Below are 17,806 nucleotides of genomic sequence, written 5' to 3'. Positions count from 1 at the left end.
TCCACAAGGAACAGAATTGCCCTGTGGGCCCTTACAGCCCAAAGCATCATGTCCAAAAGCTCAGTGCTGAAGTGTGATGCCGCCTGGCTACATTGTGCCTCCATTTCTGTTGCTTCTGGGTCTGTCTAAAGGCCTCTAACATGGTTCAACTCTGATCTTCACAGGGTTCCTTTAAGTAGTTGAGTTGATGTGGGTCGCCATCATGCCCACTCGCTCTAGTTGGTTGGGAAACCCGGAAGTCAGATGCAAATGCAGTGGCTGGGATAAAGAGCCACTGATAAATGTGCTGCTGAAACATCCAGGTTGACAATGCACTGCCCAGCTCCCCCCTGCCGTGAGTGGGTCTGAAATTGAGTACTTAGTGCCAAAAACACAATCCTGTATTTCCTTAATTTTCAAATAAACCTTGACAGTTCTATTTACCAATCGGAGTGGCACATAGTAGAAGAGTTTAGCTCTTGTGTCGATGTCTCATACAATCCTATTGGTAACTGTTGCTGACCTCCAAATCAGTGAAGCACCAGCATCTAGACATCCCAGATCACCTGTTTACCCCAGCTTCTCAAGTCTTTGCTAATAAAGGCATTAGAAACTGCTCCAGATAAGGCAAAACATTTATGGACCTGTTGGTCTTGATGGCTTGTTGTCTACCACTGGTAAGGAAGGTTCTGCTAATGTAACATTTATTGTTGTATTAGCATTAATCTTTCCCTAACCAAGCACTCAGTTTGACTACTGACTTCATTTTAAAAGAAAAAGGGAAGTCTTGCATTTATATAGCACCTTTCATGAACTTTGGACGTACCAAAGCTCTTTAAAACCAATTAAATAAATTGGAAGTGTAATCATTGTTGTAATGTAGGAAACGTGGCAGCCAAATTGCGGAAACTCCCAAAACAGCAGTGTGATAATGATCGGATAATCTGTTTTGAGGACACATTTGAAACAATTCTTGGGGCATTTTTCCTGCAGAACTCCCAGACTCAAACATGCCAATTTAGGAGAAATTGCCAGGCTTTTCTCCAGAGAAAGAGATGAAAAAAAGAGGGTAGAGCAAGAAAGGGGATAACAAGAATATCTACAAAAATCTGAGCTTCAGCAATTCTTTTAAGAAATGTAGTCATCTTGTCACCTGCAGATCATCTCTGAAAAAGCAAATGAAACACTTGTGTTGGCCATCACTAATTATTAAAAGCAGATAGGCCCTATTATTTTTAACATAAATAGAACAATGACATGCAGTCTCGAAGTAATGCCTAAGGGAAACATCCAGTGCTGGTTTGGTTTATTTAGGAGCTATCTCACCTGTGAATCAGAAGGTTCTGGGTTGAAACCACACCTTCAGGATTTAAGCCAGACTAACACTTCAGTGCAGTCTTGGGGGAATTATGCATTGTTAGATGGAACACTAATTCATGGATATGATGTACTTGGGGACATCCTGGCTCTTTGTCTCTTTCCCTCTCTGATGTCCCTGTCTCTCTCTCTCTCTCTCTCTATCTATATATATAATATATTTAAAGCAATACACAGCAACAGCAAATCCTATACAGTAATATGCAACTACACTGTGACACCCAATATGCGACAAAAGAAAAGTAAAGCTGTTCCGTAGAATAAAATTATGTATCTCAGAAATATCTCAGAACAATTTCCGAAGATTGAATGATTTCTTAGTTCATTGTTATTATGTATGTAAACATGGCAATTATTTTGCACATTGCATGGTTCCATAAAAAGCCAGGATATTTTCTGGAATTTGTGAAACTTTATTTCTTTTATAATTAGCTAGCAGTCAACCATTTCTGTCTCCTCCAAACAGTTTGTGGTGGACATGTTCAATTTAAAATTTCTAAGGAAGATGCTTGAGGGAGAAGGGAAATATAGAGGGAGGAATATATGAAAATGTGGAAATAACAATCTCCAGGAGACAGGAATAAGTTTAAGATCCAGGGGAACTGAAGACCTGATATACTGGAAAGGTTGGCTATGCTTAGGGTGGATAGGTCTCCCGGCCCAGATGGCTTGCAGCCCAGGTTGCTAAAAGAAAGAAGAGAGGAGAACATACGAAATAGGAGCAGGAATAGGCTACTCAACCCCTCGAACCTGCTCCGGCATTCAACAAGATCATGGCTGATCTGATTGTAACCTCAACTCCACATTCCCGCCTACCCCCAATAATCTTTCACCCCCTTGCTTATCAAAAATCTATCTACCTCTGCCTTAAAAAATATTCAAAGACTCTGCTTCCACCGCCTTTTGAATAAGAGAGTTCCAAAGACTCACGACCCTCTGAGAGAAAAAAATTCTCTTCATCTCTGTTTTAAATGGACAACCCCTTATTTTTTACAGTGACCTTTAGTTCTAGATTCTCCTACAAGAGGAAACGGCCTTTCCACATCCACCCTGCCAACACCCCTCAGGATCTTACATGTTTCAATCAAGTTGCTTACTCTTCTAAGCTCCAGTGGATACAAGCCTAGCCTGTCCAACCTCTCCTCATAAGACAACTGCCCATTCCAGGTATTCATCCAGTAAACCTTCTCTGAACTGCTTCCAATGCATTTACATCCATCCTTAAATAAGGAGACCAATGCTGTACAACAGTACTCCAGATGTGGTCTCACCAATGCCCTGTAAAACTGAATCATAACCTCCCTACTTTTGTATTCAATTCCCCTCGCAATAAATGATAACATTCTGTTAGTTTCCTAATTACTTGCTGTGCCTTTTGTGATTCATGCACTAGGACACCCAGATCCCTCTGCATCTCAGAGCTCTGCAATCTCTCACCGTTTAGATAATATGCTTCTTTGTTATTTTTCCTGGAAAAATGGACATTTTCACATTTTCCCACATTTTATGCCATTTGCCTGATCTTTGCCCACTCACTTACCCTATCTATATCCCTTTGTAGCCTCCTTATGTCCTCTTCACAGCTTACTTTCCTACCTATCTTTGTGTCATCAGCAAATTTAACAACCATACTTTCGGTCCCTTTATCTAAGTCATTTATATAAATTGTAAAAAGTTGAGGTCCCAGCACTGATCCCTATGGCACACCACTCATTACATCTTGTTAACCAGAAAATTACCCATTTATGCCAACTCTCTGTTTCCTGTTAGCCAGCCAATCCTCTATCCATACCAATATGTTACCTTACTAATATCAGCTTTTATTTTCTGCATTAACCTTTGATGTGGCACCTTATTAAATGCCCTCTGGAAATCTAAGTACAATACATCCACCTGTTCCCCTTTATCCACAGCACATGTTACTTCTTCAAAGAACTCCAATAAATTGGATAAACATGATTTCCATAATCTTCCAATCTTCCCTAGACATGGCAGAGGTGCCAAAGGATTGAAGAATGGCAAATGTGACACCCTTATTCAAGAAAGGGTGTAAGGACATTCCTCAAGACTACAGACTAGTCAGTTTAACATCAGTGGTGGATAATATTTAAGAAACAATAATCAGGGAAGAAATCAACAGGCACTTGGAGAGGTTTGAGAGCGAGCACATATTTGTAAAAAGCAGATTTTGCTTGATAAATCTAATTGAATTTTTTGATGAAGTAAGAGAAGGTTGATGAAGGAAAAGCAATGGATGTTGTCTATATGGATTTTCAGAAAGCGGTTGACAAAGTACCACATAAAAGGCTGGTTAACAAAATTGAGGCTCATGGAATAGGAGGGTCAGTGTCAGCTTGGATAAAAATTGGCTTAAGGACAGAAAATGTGGTAAATGGTTGTTTTTCAGACTGGAGGATGATAGACAGTGGTGTTCCCCAAGGGTCAGTGCCAGGACCACTGCTTTTTTGATATATATATATATAAACCTTGGAATTTAGAATGCAGAGTAAAATTTCAAAAGTTGACGATGATACGAAACTTGGAGGTGCGGCAGACAGTGAGTAGGATACCAATGGACTGCAACAGAACATGGATAGGCTAGCAGAATGGGCAGACAAGTGGCAAATTAAATTTAATACAGAGAAGTGTGAGATGATGCATTTTAGCAGAAGGGATAGGGAGAGGCAATATAGACTAAATGGCATAGTTCTGAAGAATGTACAGAGACAGAGAGACCTGGGAGTTCATGTGTATAGATTGTTGAAGGTGGCAGGATATATTGAGAGAGCAGTTAGCAAAACAGATGAGATCTTGGGCTTCATAAATAGAGGTATTGATTACAAAAGTAGGGAAGTTATGCTGAACCTTTATAAAGCTCTGGTTAGACCACAACTAGAGTATTCATGCAGTTCTGGTCACCACAGGATGTGAGGGCCTTTGAGACAGTGCAAAGGAGATTTACCAGAATGGTTCCAGGGTGAGGGGATTTTAGCTACAAATTTAGGTTGGAGAAGCTGGGATTGTTGTCCTTGGAGCAAAGGAGATTGAGGGGAGATTTGATAGACGTGTACAAGATTATGACACGTTTGGATAAGGTAGACAATGAAAAGCTGTTCCCACTAGCTAATGGTACAAGGAGTAGGGGACACAGTTTTAAGGTTCTGGACAAGAGATGCAGGGGGATTGTGTGGAGGAACTTTTTTATACTGCTGGTGACCTGGAACTCGCTGCCTACGAGGGTGGTGGAAGCGGAGACGGTGAATGATTTCAAAAGGAAATTGGATAGACACTTGAGGGAAATAAACTTGCAGGGCGACAGGGATATAACGGGGGAAGGGGGCTGACTGGAATGCTCTACAGAGAGCCGACATGAACTTGATGGGCCTAATGGCCTTTTCCTGTGCCGTAGTGATCTGCAGAGAAGAACTAACAGGTAGTGCCACAAAGTTGGAGGCTGTAACTTAGAGTCATAGAGTCGTACAGCATAGAAACAGGCCCTTTGGCCCACCCTGTCTATGCCGGCCATAATGCCTACCTATACTAATCCCACCTGCCTGCATTAATTCCATATCCCTCTATGCCTTGCTCATTCAAGTACCTGTCCAGATGCCTCTTAAATGTTGCTACTGTTCCTGCCTCCTCCACCACCTCTGGCAGCTTATTCCAGATACCCACTATTTGTGTGAAAAATGTACCCTTTTGATCCCCTAATTATTCCACTATGCTCAGTTTCCAATCTGTGCCACACTTAGCTATGGTTATCACTTGTTTGTACAAGTGAGAGGGAGAATCAAATGGGTGAATGTCATTACTCGATTGTTGTTTCCTGGCTGACACCCAAGAATATTTTTCTGGAAGTCAGAAAGCAGCTCTTGCCTATTATCAGGGCAGAAATGACAAATTCAGATAGAATGGAAATTGTCTATTTTGCTAAATAGTTGAGAGGATGCTATGCACTGGAATCTATTCCCCCCCCCCCCCCTCCATTTACCCCTTTTAATACTGGTGGGGTCCCATGATCCTATCTAATCAGCAAGTGTGCCAGTTGAGCATTTGATGTTTAAAAGTCTTGTATAACAAATTTGTCCTTGAGTGGGTAAGAAATGGGCAGCACAGTGGCGCAGTGGTTAGCACCGCAGCCTCACAGCTCCAGCAACCAGGGTTCAGTTCTGGGTACTGCCTGTGCGGAGTTTGCAAGTTCTCCCTGTGACCGTGTGGGTTTTCGCCGGGTGCTCCGGTTTCCTCCCACAGCCAAAGACTTGGAGGTTGATAGGTAAATTGGCCATTGTAAATTGCCCCTAGTGTAGGTAGGTGGTGATATGGGGTTAATGTAGGATTAGTATAAAATGGGTGGTTGTGGGTCGGCACAAACTTGGTGGGCTGAAGGGCCTGTTTCAGTGCTGCATCTCTAAATAAATTAAAAATAAATAAGTTGTCTAGCTGGAGGAGTGGATGGGGTTAAGAAATAATCACAAATCAAGGCAGTGCAAAGGTTTAAGGAATAGTTAATTTAAGCATTTTTTTGGAATATGTTCAGATAGCTGGAAGGAAATTTTGTCTGAATTAATGACAGATCCATCAACAGTGTTATCTTTGGATCCCTGATTAACCTTATATTCCATCAAGCAAGACCTACTTCTGTTGTTTTGGGAATTAGAAGTCTGTACAAAGGGTTATTGTCAGCTTTATTTCCTATTTGATTTTGTTTAACTAATCTCAGTCTTTAAAAAGCTGAAGGATGTGATCGTCACCAAAGTGACTGCATCTCAAAGGAGAATCACCAAAAAGGCAAAAGGGCTATTTGTACCAAGTCAGGTGGATATTTATAATGAACTGTGCTAATTATAGACAGAAATCAAAATGGCTGATTTAAGATCGGTCAATTTGAACAAATGTGATCAAAGGGAAATCTCTACAGAATAATAAGACCTCTGCATTTAATTGTGACTAAAGTGCTAATTGGATTGCAAGCCACCTTCATGTGTTTTTTCTCCAATTAGTCCTTCATCCCTCATCAGAAATGATTATGGATTCTCAAGGTTCCTTTGCCAGCAACTTTGATGTTTCCTACCTGTGACAGACTCAAAGCAAAGAGACGGATGGGGCTGTACTGTGGCTGGATTATTGATATAATTGCCAGTCATTAGGAGCTGATGGTGAAGATATGGTCAGTTGGCAGCACTGATAACCTTACATGTCATTAGACACGATTTTGACTATATTTATTCAGTTTCAGCCAGCAAAGCCACTTAGCTATTACAATACGAATGTATTGAAATTCGCACCCAGTTTAAGGAATCTGTTGGTTTAATTGTGAATTAAAAACACCGATTCTGGAAATCTATGGTACATCTCTGTTGCTGTAACCATGGTGCATCAGAACTTGTGTTCACTGGTCCTGTGCAGCCCAACTTGTCACAGTCCTCAGGATCAAAGGCATAAGTGGTCGTCGCCCACAATATTTGGAGCACATGTGAGCCCTTGCTAGGTTGCAGGGGGGTGCTGGAAATTGCAGCATTGACAATTGTTCAATTAGTGCTGGCAGAGGAAAGAGGAGGACTTTGGTCCTTCTTGTTTCATAAAGACGATCTTTGTTACAACAGCAAGACTGGCAGGTATTCCCGCCAGTCCCATCTCCATCCATGATATCACTTTTGAATGAGGTGGACCTAAGGAACCAAGTACTCCCCCAAACCCCAGCCAAGATACCTCAATGCTGCTCTGTCCTATCTAGAATGGAACCCCTAAATCAGCACACAGTATTCCAACTGCAGCCGAACTAATGTTTTTCTTTAAACAAGTAATGATTAACTTATAGTCTTGTACTCTATGTTCCTATTTATCATAAGAACTAGGAGCAGGAGTAGGCCGTCCGGCCCCTCGAGCCTGCTCCGCCATTCAATAAGATCATGGCTGATCTTTTCGTGGACTCAGATCCACTTACCCGCGCTCTCACCGTATCCCTTAATTCCTTTATTGTTCAAAAAGATATCTACCTTAGCTTTAAAAACGTTTACTGAAGAAGTGTCAACTACTTCACTGGGCAAGGAATTCCATAGATTAACAACCCTCTGGGTGAAGAGGTTCCTTCTCAATTCAGTCCTAAATCTGCTCCCTCTAATCTTGAGGCTATGCCCTCTTGTCCTAGCTTCACCTGCCAGTGGAAACATCCTCTCTACTTGTATCTTATCTATTCCCTTCATAATTTTATATGTTTCTATAAGATCCCCCCTCATTCTTCTGAATTCCAATGAATATAATCCCAATCTACTCAGTCTCTCCTCATAAGCCAACCCCCTCAACTCCGGAATCAACCTAGTGAACCTCCTCTGCACCCTCTCCAGTGCCAGTACATCCTTTCTCAAGTAAGGAGACCAAAACTGCACACAGTACTCCAGGTGCGGCCTCACCAGTACCTTATACAGCTGCAACATAACCTCTCTGCTTCTAAACTCAATCCCTTTAGCAATGAAGGACAACATTCCATTTGCCTTCCTAATTACTTGCTGTACCTGCAGACCAACCTTCTGCGATTCATGCACAAGGACACCCAGGTCCCTCTGCATAGCAGCATGCTGCAACTTTTTACCATTCAAGTAATAATCCTTTTTACTGTTACTCCTACCGAAATGAATGACTTCACATTTATTAACATTGTATTCCATCTGCCAGACCTTTGCCCACTCACTCAATGTATCTATGTTCCTCTGCAAAGTTTCACAGTCATCTGCACACTTTGCTCTGCCACTCATCTTAGTGTCATCTGCAAACTTTGACACCCTACACGTGGTCCCCAACTCCAAATCATCTATATAAATTGTAAATAATTGCGGTCCCAACACCGATCCCTGAGGCACACCACTAATGACTGATTGCCAACCAGAATAGCACTCATTTATCCCCACTCTCTGCTTCCTGTTAGTCAACCAATCCTCTATCCATGCTAATACTTTACCCCTAACGCCATGCATCCTTATCTTATGCAGCAGCCTCTTGCGTGGCACCTTGTCGAAGGCCTTTTGGAAATCTAGGTACACCACATCCACTGGGTCCCCATTGTCCACCTTGCTCGTAATGTCATCATAGAATTCCAAAAGATTTGTCAAGCATGACCTGCCTTTCATGAACCCATGCTGCATCTGCCCAACGGGACAATTTCTATCGAGATGCCCTGCGATTTCTTCCTTGATAATAGACTCAAGCATCTTCCCCACTACAGAGGTTAAGCTAACCGGTCTATAATTCCCCATCTTTTGTCTACCTCCCTTTTTAAACAGTGGCGTCACATCTGCTGTTTTCCAATCTGCTGGGACTACCCCAGAGTCCAGCGAATTTTGGAAAATTACCGCCAGTGCACCTGCTATTTCTCCCGCCATCTCTTTTAGTACCCTGGGATGCATTCCATCAGGGCCAGGAGACTTATCAATCCTTAGCTCCATTAGCTTGCCCAACACTACCTCTTCCGTAATAATGATTGTTTCCAGGTCCTCACCTACGTTCGTCTCTTTGTCAATTACTGGCATGTTATTAATGTCCTCCACTGTGAAGACCGATACAAAATACCTGTTCAATGCCTCGGCCATTTCATCATATCCCATAACTAAATTCCCCTTCTCATCCTCTAAAGGACCAACGTTTACTTTAGCCACTCTTTTTCATTTTATATATTTATAGAAACGTTTGCTATCTGTCTTTATATTCTGTGCTAGTTTTTTCTCATGTTCTATCTTACTTTTCTTTATAGCTCTTTTTGTGGCTTTCTGTTGACCTTTAAAGTTTTCCCAATCTTCTAGTTTCATGCTGTTTTTGGCCACTTTGTATGCCTTCTCTTTCAATTTGATAGCCTCCCTTATTTCCTTAGACACCCATGGCAGATTACCCCTTTTCTTCTAGTCCTTCCTTTTCACTGGAATATACTTTTGCTGAGCACTTTGAAAAATTTCTTTGAAAGTCCTCCACTGCTCGTCAACTGTCCCACCATATAAAACCCAAGATTCTATTGGCGTTTTTGTACTGGCTTCAACTTCCTGCACTTTCAGGGAATTATGTATTCAACTCCTAGATTTCATCCATACCCTTCAGTGTCTATCCAATAAGTGTATGATCCTATTAATTCCTTTGCATTCAAAATATATTACCTAGCTCCTGTCCCTATTAAGATGTTTCTGCTGACTTGTCTGCCTGACCTCATTAATATTTGCCAAATCTCTTACTTGTGTGTTATCAGAAAATTCCCAGATTGTGTTCCTTATACCAAAGTCCATTTTGTCACTGTATACTGAGAGCAAAAATGAACCCAGCGTTGATCACTAGGATACATGACATCAAATCCTTTTCCGGTCTGAGCAATACCTAACACTATTGGGAGCAATGGGGTCAGGTGGGAAAGATACCGACATGTTCAGGCTCACCTTCCTTAAACTGTCAATGTTTAAATAACGATTTACCATAAATTGAGTTTACTGCTTTGGCTACCAAGGTCATCACCTTGCCAAAGCTGAGAATAATAAACAAATTGATGGTGTAATACAGTAGTATGTAAGTAATAGATTTACTTCATGAATCCTTTCTGGTTGCCCCCATGTCTCACATGCCATTGAAGTATTTTACTGGTATTTTATGTAACTTCATGGAAACAGAATCTCATGCAGATATTTGTCATGAATGCCAGACAGCAACAGGTTTTCTTGTAGGTTTAAAAACAGAAAATTACTTGTTCATTGATCGATACGCCTTATCCTGAAATAGTCGCAACTGCATCTACACTCACATTCACTCGTGTGTGCGCACACAAAGAGACAGATAGAGAGGGAAAAAAGAGAAAGTGATTTTTAGTTGAGGGGGAGGTAATGATAAACCTGTTGAAATCACTTGAAAATCAAGTTCTTGATGGGTGCAAGCCTGAGATGATTGTAGATTTCTCTGCAGATTGAAAGTTCAGTTGAAGACAGTGTTCTAGATCACTGCTGTCTCGTGTAGATGTAGGATTCTACAGCAGGGCACGTGCCTTCGGGCTTGCTGGAAAACAAGTTGCTGGATGTTGCTTCTCTTTTCTGTCTTTCTGGAGTCTCTCTTTCTAGGCTGTCTTTTTTTCAGGTAAAGCTGTGTTACTTCTCCCTTCCTGGTGGGAGATGCTCTGGTCTCTTCCCCATGGTGATTGCATCATGGCCCGGGTCGTGGCTACTTCACACCTTCTTTGTTTCAGAAGAAGACATTCAATTCTGGAATGGTGTAGGATGGGCTCAATTGACACCTCTTAGTTTTGAAGATTTGTCCTTGTCCTTGTCAAACAGTTTGAATACACAAAGGCCAATCCCCTTTTTCTTCGGTGGCCATTTTGGAGCATTGTTCACTTTTTAAAATAAAGGTTCATTTTTAAAAGACAAAGTACATTTTTTATTACTCTTCAGAGTTAGTTCATGCACTTCTGGTGTGCATGACAACATGTTTAGATTCACCTTCTTGTATTTAACTGTCTTGAACTGTCCAAGTCACATTCATCCATCATCCCTGTGCTCACTGACCTACATTGGCTCCCAGTCAAGCAACACCTCAATTTTAAGATTCTCATCCTTTTTTCAAATCTCGCCTCTGAGTCAAAAGGTTGAAAGTGCAAAATCTAGACTGACACTCCAGTGTAGTACTGAGGGAGTGCTGCGCTGTCAGAGGTGTAGTCTTTTGGATGAGATGCTAAACTGAGGCCCTGCCTGCCTTCTCGGGTAGTAAAAGATCCCATTGCACTATTTTGAAGAAGAGCAGCGGAGTTATCCCTGTGTCCTAGCCAATATTTATCCCTCAATCAACATCACAAAACAGATTATCTGGTCATTATCACATTGCTGTTTGTGGGAGCTTTCTGTGTGCAAATTGGCTGCTGTGTTTCCTATGTTACATCAGTAACTACACTTCAAAAAATACTTCATTGGTTGTAAAGCGCTTAGGGACATCCAGTGGTTGTGAAGCACGCAGTATAAATGCAAGTCTTTTTCTGGTCTAAATCTATTTTTTTGTTCTTTGCACCGTCATGTCAATTTAATGAAACATTGTTCTGAGCACAGGCTGCATTAGCAACAGTGAACTAACATAACTGGGTTAAGTAGTCACGGCAAATGAACTGCCACTCCCTCTCATTCATCTGCTGTAGTATTCTTTAATTTAGAGCATTCTAAAATGGATGATTCAATCACCAAAAAAGGCCCTGCTGTTTAATTCTCCCTTTGTGAACATGTAATACCATAAAACCCCCTAATAATTGTTGTATAAACCTTCCATTGTTGGCGTTCTGTTCCTCCTGCCCCCCACCCCCCTCACCACCACTGTAATCCTACATATTTATTTATCTTTGGAATGCTTTTATAATTTGTCGCATTTACTTTTTATTAACATATTACCTGAGTTACACTTAATAACCTTCTCTTCCTCTCCGCCATGACTCCAATTCTGTCCCACTGTGTATAGTTTACTGTTGAGGGAATTCTAACATGGGTGAGTGGGTGGGTTTGAGTGCAGATGGGGAGGGTGGGAATTAAATGGACAAAAAAATGAACACGTGTCAGGAAGCTAGTTCCAACCAGCAACTTCCGGGTTTTCCTTAAGCAGGACAAGGAGCAGGCAACCAACCCACTCTCAGATTTAAGGTTATTGACAAAAGAATCAGAGGTGACGTGAGGGGGAAAAAAGTTATGCAACAACTGGTTAGCATTTGGAATGCACTGCCTGATTGGGTGGTGGATACAGATTCAATAGTAGCCTTCAAAAAAGAATTGGATAAATACTTGAAAGAGAAAAAATGCAGTGATATGGGGAAAGAGCAGGTTGTGGAACCAACTGGATTGGTCTTCAAAAGAGCTGCTGCACACTCAATGGGACGGATGGCCTTCTTCTGTGCTATACTATTCTATGATTCTAGGTGTGCATCTCTTTCAACCCATCTATTCTCCTATCTTCCTAACTGAGTCTGGCTGGTGCAATGGATTGACTGTTAGCAAGACCTGCCAATTTGCTTCAAACAATAGGAGGAAACATTACATTGCCTAATGTCACCAAAATGGAATCAATTTGCATTATCATTTTTGGGAGGGCCAGATATTTTGACAGGTACACATCATAATTTTCTCGGTGTGCCTTTAGGTGAAAATCTTTCCATGCTTTTGCAAAATTTGAAATGACAATGCCTATTGCAGAGACAATTGGAAGACTGCATGGCTTAGACTGAAATATGACTATGGAAGTTTTTCTTTGCACCAGTAATATTTGTGAACGTTCAACATTTTGTCATCTAAGACTTTGATTGTGTTTACAGCAGCTCTGTTCTGACATAAGCATGAATAAATGGAAATCATTTGGTCCATTTTTGTACTTATGAAATTCAAGGCTAAAATTTAATTTTTTTCTCATAGGCAGCAAACATTTGCTGTTGGCTATAATCTATCAGCAGCACATTGTCTTTCCTGCCAGTGAAACCCAATTAAAGCAAGACTGATGAGCATGGTGACAACATGGACATTCAAATGGACACTACTAGGAAGCTAAGGCATTGAGCTGGGAGCATTTCTCACAGAATGTTGTTACTGTTGGGAAATTGATGGGCAAAACTGGAGTGGGAGGAGGAGTGCCAGCATTTTACCTGGCAATTAGCATTAGATCTGAGCCCTGTGAAATTGACAGGAAAATTGTTGGGGAAGTGATACTAAAGCTTTCCATAAATGATGCTAAGCACAGTTGTCCTTTTTATTGTACCCCTATAAGGTTTAATCCATAATCTGCACTTATTCATGTTTTAATCCGGGTTCAGGCAAACAGCCACATTCTGCATTATCCTTCATATAGTACTGTTTTTTATTCTAAAATATCACTAAATGGATTAAACAGCATTGAAAACATTTAATAGTGAAACTTGATACTCTTTCGAAGCATCCTTGTCTGATGCTGCTTAGTTTTGTTTTTATATTCCTCATACAGCAAACTTTATGTAATCCCATTTTATTTTTCACGTGATTTACAACTATGATTTATTTAATTCCTGGCCAAAATTGAAGATGGCCTTTGACCATTACCCCATTCTTGGTTGTAATTTTGCAAATGAGCAGAAAGGGCAGTGGACGCATAATTTTGCTATAAAAATAATGGCGAGGCTAACAGCGCTGAATATTAAGAAAGGTAAGAGAGGGACCAGTTAGCCTAAGGTAGTGGACAGGGGTATCTTCATGGATGTTATTTATATGAACTTCCAGAAGGCATTGGATGAAGTCCCTATAAGAGACTGTTAGCTATAATTGAAGCTCATGGAATTGAAGGCAAATTGTTGACTTATTTGGGAAATTGGTTCAGTAGAAGGAGACAGAGAGTAGCGATAATTTGCAGGTACTGTAATTGATACAGTGTGACTGGTGTTGTCCCGCAAGGATCTGTGTTGGGGCCTCATTATATTCATTAATGACTTAGGTGATGGCTTAGAGAGCTGCGTATCCAAATTTGTTGATAACACAAAGACGGGCAGTGTTGTAAGCCATGCAGATGGAAACGTAAAATTATGCAGAGATATTGATAGATAAAGTGAGTGGGCAAAACTTCAACAAATGGATTTCAATGTAGGCTAATGTGAGGGCATCCACTTTAGACTTCAAAAGGATGGAACAAGATACTTTCTAAATTGTGAAAAGCTGGAAACAGTAGAGATCCAATGAGACCTCATATGCTGGTCCAGGTCTGATGATCATTACAATGTCACGAACAGGTACAGAAAATAATCAAAAGGGCTAAAGGAATGCTGGTCTTTATATCTATAGGACTAGAATACAAGGAGGTAGAAGTCATGTTTCAGCTATATAAAGCCCTATTTGGACCACACCTGGAATTCTTTGAGCAGTTCTAGGCACCACACCTTACAAAGGATATAGATTCACTAGAATGATACCTGGTGGAAAAGGCTCGAGGGGCAAAATGGCTTACTCCTATTCCTATGATATTTACCTGTAAATAATACAACTGCCTGTGACTGCACATGTGCAGTTAAATGTGTAAGGTTGCTGTCCAAGGTGGTGTTCTCCTCCAAAAACTTCTCAAAAATTGTATCATACTGTCTGATTCACCATTTAAATGCATTGAATAGTGTGAAGTTGCTATACTTACATCAGAGATATGGACTAAACTTGCCAAAATTAGTTAGAATTTGCCCAGTTCAGTCTAAGTTCCTTTTTAACGGTATAGTAAGTCTTAATTACTGCCAAACAACTTCTCCGGCACTGAAAGTTAGCTTTTATAAGTATGGAGTCTCATTCCTTAACCGTTTCGTTATTGTTGAAGATTAAAAATATATTTTTTTAACTTTTCCTTTCCATCTCGTTTAGCTCTCTCTCTTAATCCCATCTTTCTTTCTCTCTCTTAGTTCACTTTCTGTATCTGAATTTACATTGAATTCAATATTCTAACTAACATTTCCTGGTTCAGACTCTACACAACTCAATAAGGATTCTTGAATCTGATTGGCTATGGTGATACATAGTGACTTTCCCTATTCACACAAGTCCCAGATCCCTTTTAGAATGTGCTGTGCTTTTTGGATGATTGGTTGACAGGAAATTGCCATTCAAAACACTATAAAAAGTCTAGCTGCAAGTCTAGCAAATGGCTCTCAGTGTGAAATCTGACCAAATAGGATAAATGTAAAACAGCAGTGATAAGCTCTGAATACCCTCACAGACCATCATAACTGTGTTTTCATTAATTTGATTATAGAATGTCAATTTGACTGGGAGAAAATAAAATGAAAAAGAGATTTTTAAAGGTGTATGGTAGGGGGGTGGGTGTAGCAGCTGCTTGAGAGAGTGAAAGAAAGTGGAAGCGTTCTATGTTAAAATGACACAGGTAAGTCATTCGATGACATTTTCGCAATGCAGTGACTTTTGCAAAACTGCAACACAAATTAAAATGCATATTGTGTCCTGATTATACAGCATTGGAAAGCAAAGCCAATCATTTTCCAATGGTGATGTTACCCCTGTAATATTAAGATTCTGATTTTTTTAAATTGAGTTTATAAGAATGCACACTTGTATTTTATGAAGCTGTTATACATGTAGGTGTACATTCATACATGTATTTTATGAAGCTACTGTACAAATGGCTGTACATGCATATGTGAATTTATAATGTTATTATGTAGCTTTATATTCATTCATTTATTTCATGAAGCTATTTCATATATAGGTGTACATTCACATAAATTTTATGAAGCCATTGAACATAGGAACAGGAGTAGGCCATTTAGCCCCTCTTTCCTGTTCAGCCATTCAATGAGATCATGGCTGATCTGCGGCCTAACTCTATGTACCCACCTTTGCCTGGCTTATTTTCTCTGCTGCAAACTGTCTTCCTGAACCCCTATCCACTGTTACCCCCCCCCCCCCCTCCACCCCCCCCCCCTCGCCCCACACCTCCGACAATAAGTGTAAGGAGCTCATGAACAATTTTGTCACTAAGATTGAGACCATCCGATCAGCTGCCTCTGCTGCCTCCCTCCGTTCCACTAGTCCACCTGGCCAAACATCTTCTAATGCTCCCACTGCCCTAGCCCTGAACTCGCATCTTTCTCTAGTTGCTCTCCTATCTCCCCTCATGCCCTCTCTGAGCTTATCTTGTCCGTGAGACTCACCTCCTGTTCCCTCGTCCTATTCCCACTAAACTGCTGACCATCCAACTTCCACTCCTGGTCTGCATGTTAGCCGATATTGTTAACGGTTCTCTCTCTTCAGGTGTTGTCACTCCTTTAAATTTGCCATCATTGCCCCTCTCCACAAATAACCAACCCTTGTCCCCACCATCCTTGCAAATTACTGTCCCATCGCCAATTTCTCTTTCCTCTCCACAGCCCTTTACCGTGTTGTTGCCTCCCAAATCCATGCCCATCTTGCCGGAAACTCCATGTTTGAATCCCTCTGATCGGGTTTCCGCTCCTGCCATAGTACCGAAACAGCTCTTATCAAAGTCACAAATGACATGTTTTGTAACTGTGACAAAGTAAACTTTCCTTCCTCATCCTTTTTGACCTGTCTGCAGCCTTTGACACGGTTGACCACACTATCCTCCTCCAAAGCCTCTCCACTGTCATCTAGCTGGGTGGGACTCCTCTCACCTGGTTCCATTCTTATCCATCTAATCATAGCCAGAGAATCACTTGCAATGGCTTCTCTTCCTGCTCCTGCACCATTACCTCTGTTGTCCCCCAAAGATTTATCCTTGGCTCACTCCTATTTCCCATCTACATGCTGCCCCTCGGCGACATCATCCAAAAACACAGTGTTAGTTTTCACATATACGTTAACGACATGCAACTCTACCTCAACACCACCTCTCTCCACTGTCCACTGTTGCTAAATTATCAGACTGCTTATCCAATATCAATGAGCAGAAATTTCCTCCAATTAAACATTGGGAAGACTGAAGCCATTGTTTTCAATCCCTGGTCGAAACTCTATTGCCTGGCCACCAACTCCATCCCTCTCCCTGGCAATAGTCTGAGATTAAACCAGTCTGTTCACAACCCTGGTGTCATAATTTCACCCCAAAATGAGCTTCCAACATCATATTCATGCCATCAATAAGATTGCCTATTTCCACCTCTGTAACATCACCCAACTTCATCCCGTCTCAGCTCATCTGATTCTGATACCTCATTCCTGCCTTTGTTACTTCTAGACTTGACTATTCCAACACCCTCCAGACTGGTCTCCCCCATTCTTCTCTCTGTAAACTTCAGGTCATCCAAAACTCTATCCATGTCTTAACTCGCACCAAGTCCCGTTCACTTATCACCCTGTGCTCGCTGACCTACATTGACTCTGAATCAAGCAACATCTTGATTTAAAAATTTTTATTCTTATTTTCAAATCTGTTCATGGCCTCACCCTTCCCCATGTCTGTAATCTTCTCCAGTCCCACAACCCTCTGAGATATCTGTGCTCCTTTAATTCTGGCCTCTTGAGCATCCCTGATTTTAATCGCTGTACCATTAGTGGTCTTAACCTATAGAATTCCCTTCTGACACTTCTCTGCCTCTCTACCATGCTTTTCTTCTTTAGGACACTCTCTAAAACCTACCTCTTTGACCAAGCTTATCTCTATGTGGCTCAGTGTCAGATTTTATTTTATAATGCTCCTGTGAAGCACCTTAGCATGTTTTCTTGCATTAAAGACACTATGTGAATATAAGTTCTTGTTGTATGTCCCTTTAATAACTTTGGTTCACAAAAATCTATCAATCTCAGATTTAAAATTAACCATTGATCTACCATACATTGCTGAATGCGGAAGAGAATTACAAACTTTTGCCACCTTTACGTGTAGAAGTGTTTCACTCCTGAAAAGTTTGGCTCTAATTTTTAGACTATGCCCCTAGTCCTAGTCTTCTCTACCAGCGGAAATAGTTTCTCTCAATCTACCCTTTCTGTTC

At 41.0% G+C, this 17,806-nt stretch overlaps 1 protein-coding gene across 7 annotated transcripts in view; it reads left to right on the top strand.

Annotated features, from left to right (window-relative positions):
* fbxl17 (F-box and leucine-rich repeat protein 17) overlaps window positions 1–17,806 on the top strand; it is an 878,768-nt gene that overhangs the window by 735,512 nt on the left and 125,450 nt on the right. The window lies entirely within an intron of this gene.

The sequence above is a fragment of the Heterodontus francisci genome, chromosome 4 (genome assembly GCF_036365525.1).
Source record: "Heterodontus francisci isolate sHetFra1 chromosome 4, sHetFra1.hap1, whole genome shotgun sequence".
In the NCBI taxonomy this organism is placed as follows: Eukaryota; Metazoa; Chordata; class Chondrichthyes; order Heterodontiformes; family Heterodontidae; genus Heterodontus; species Heterodontus francisci.
Note: the sequence above shows the minus strand (reverse complement) of the source record. Positions and strands in the feature narration are given on the sequence as shown.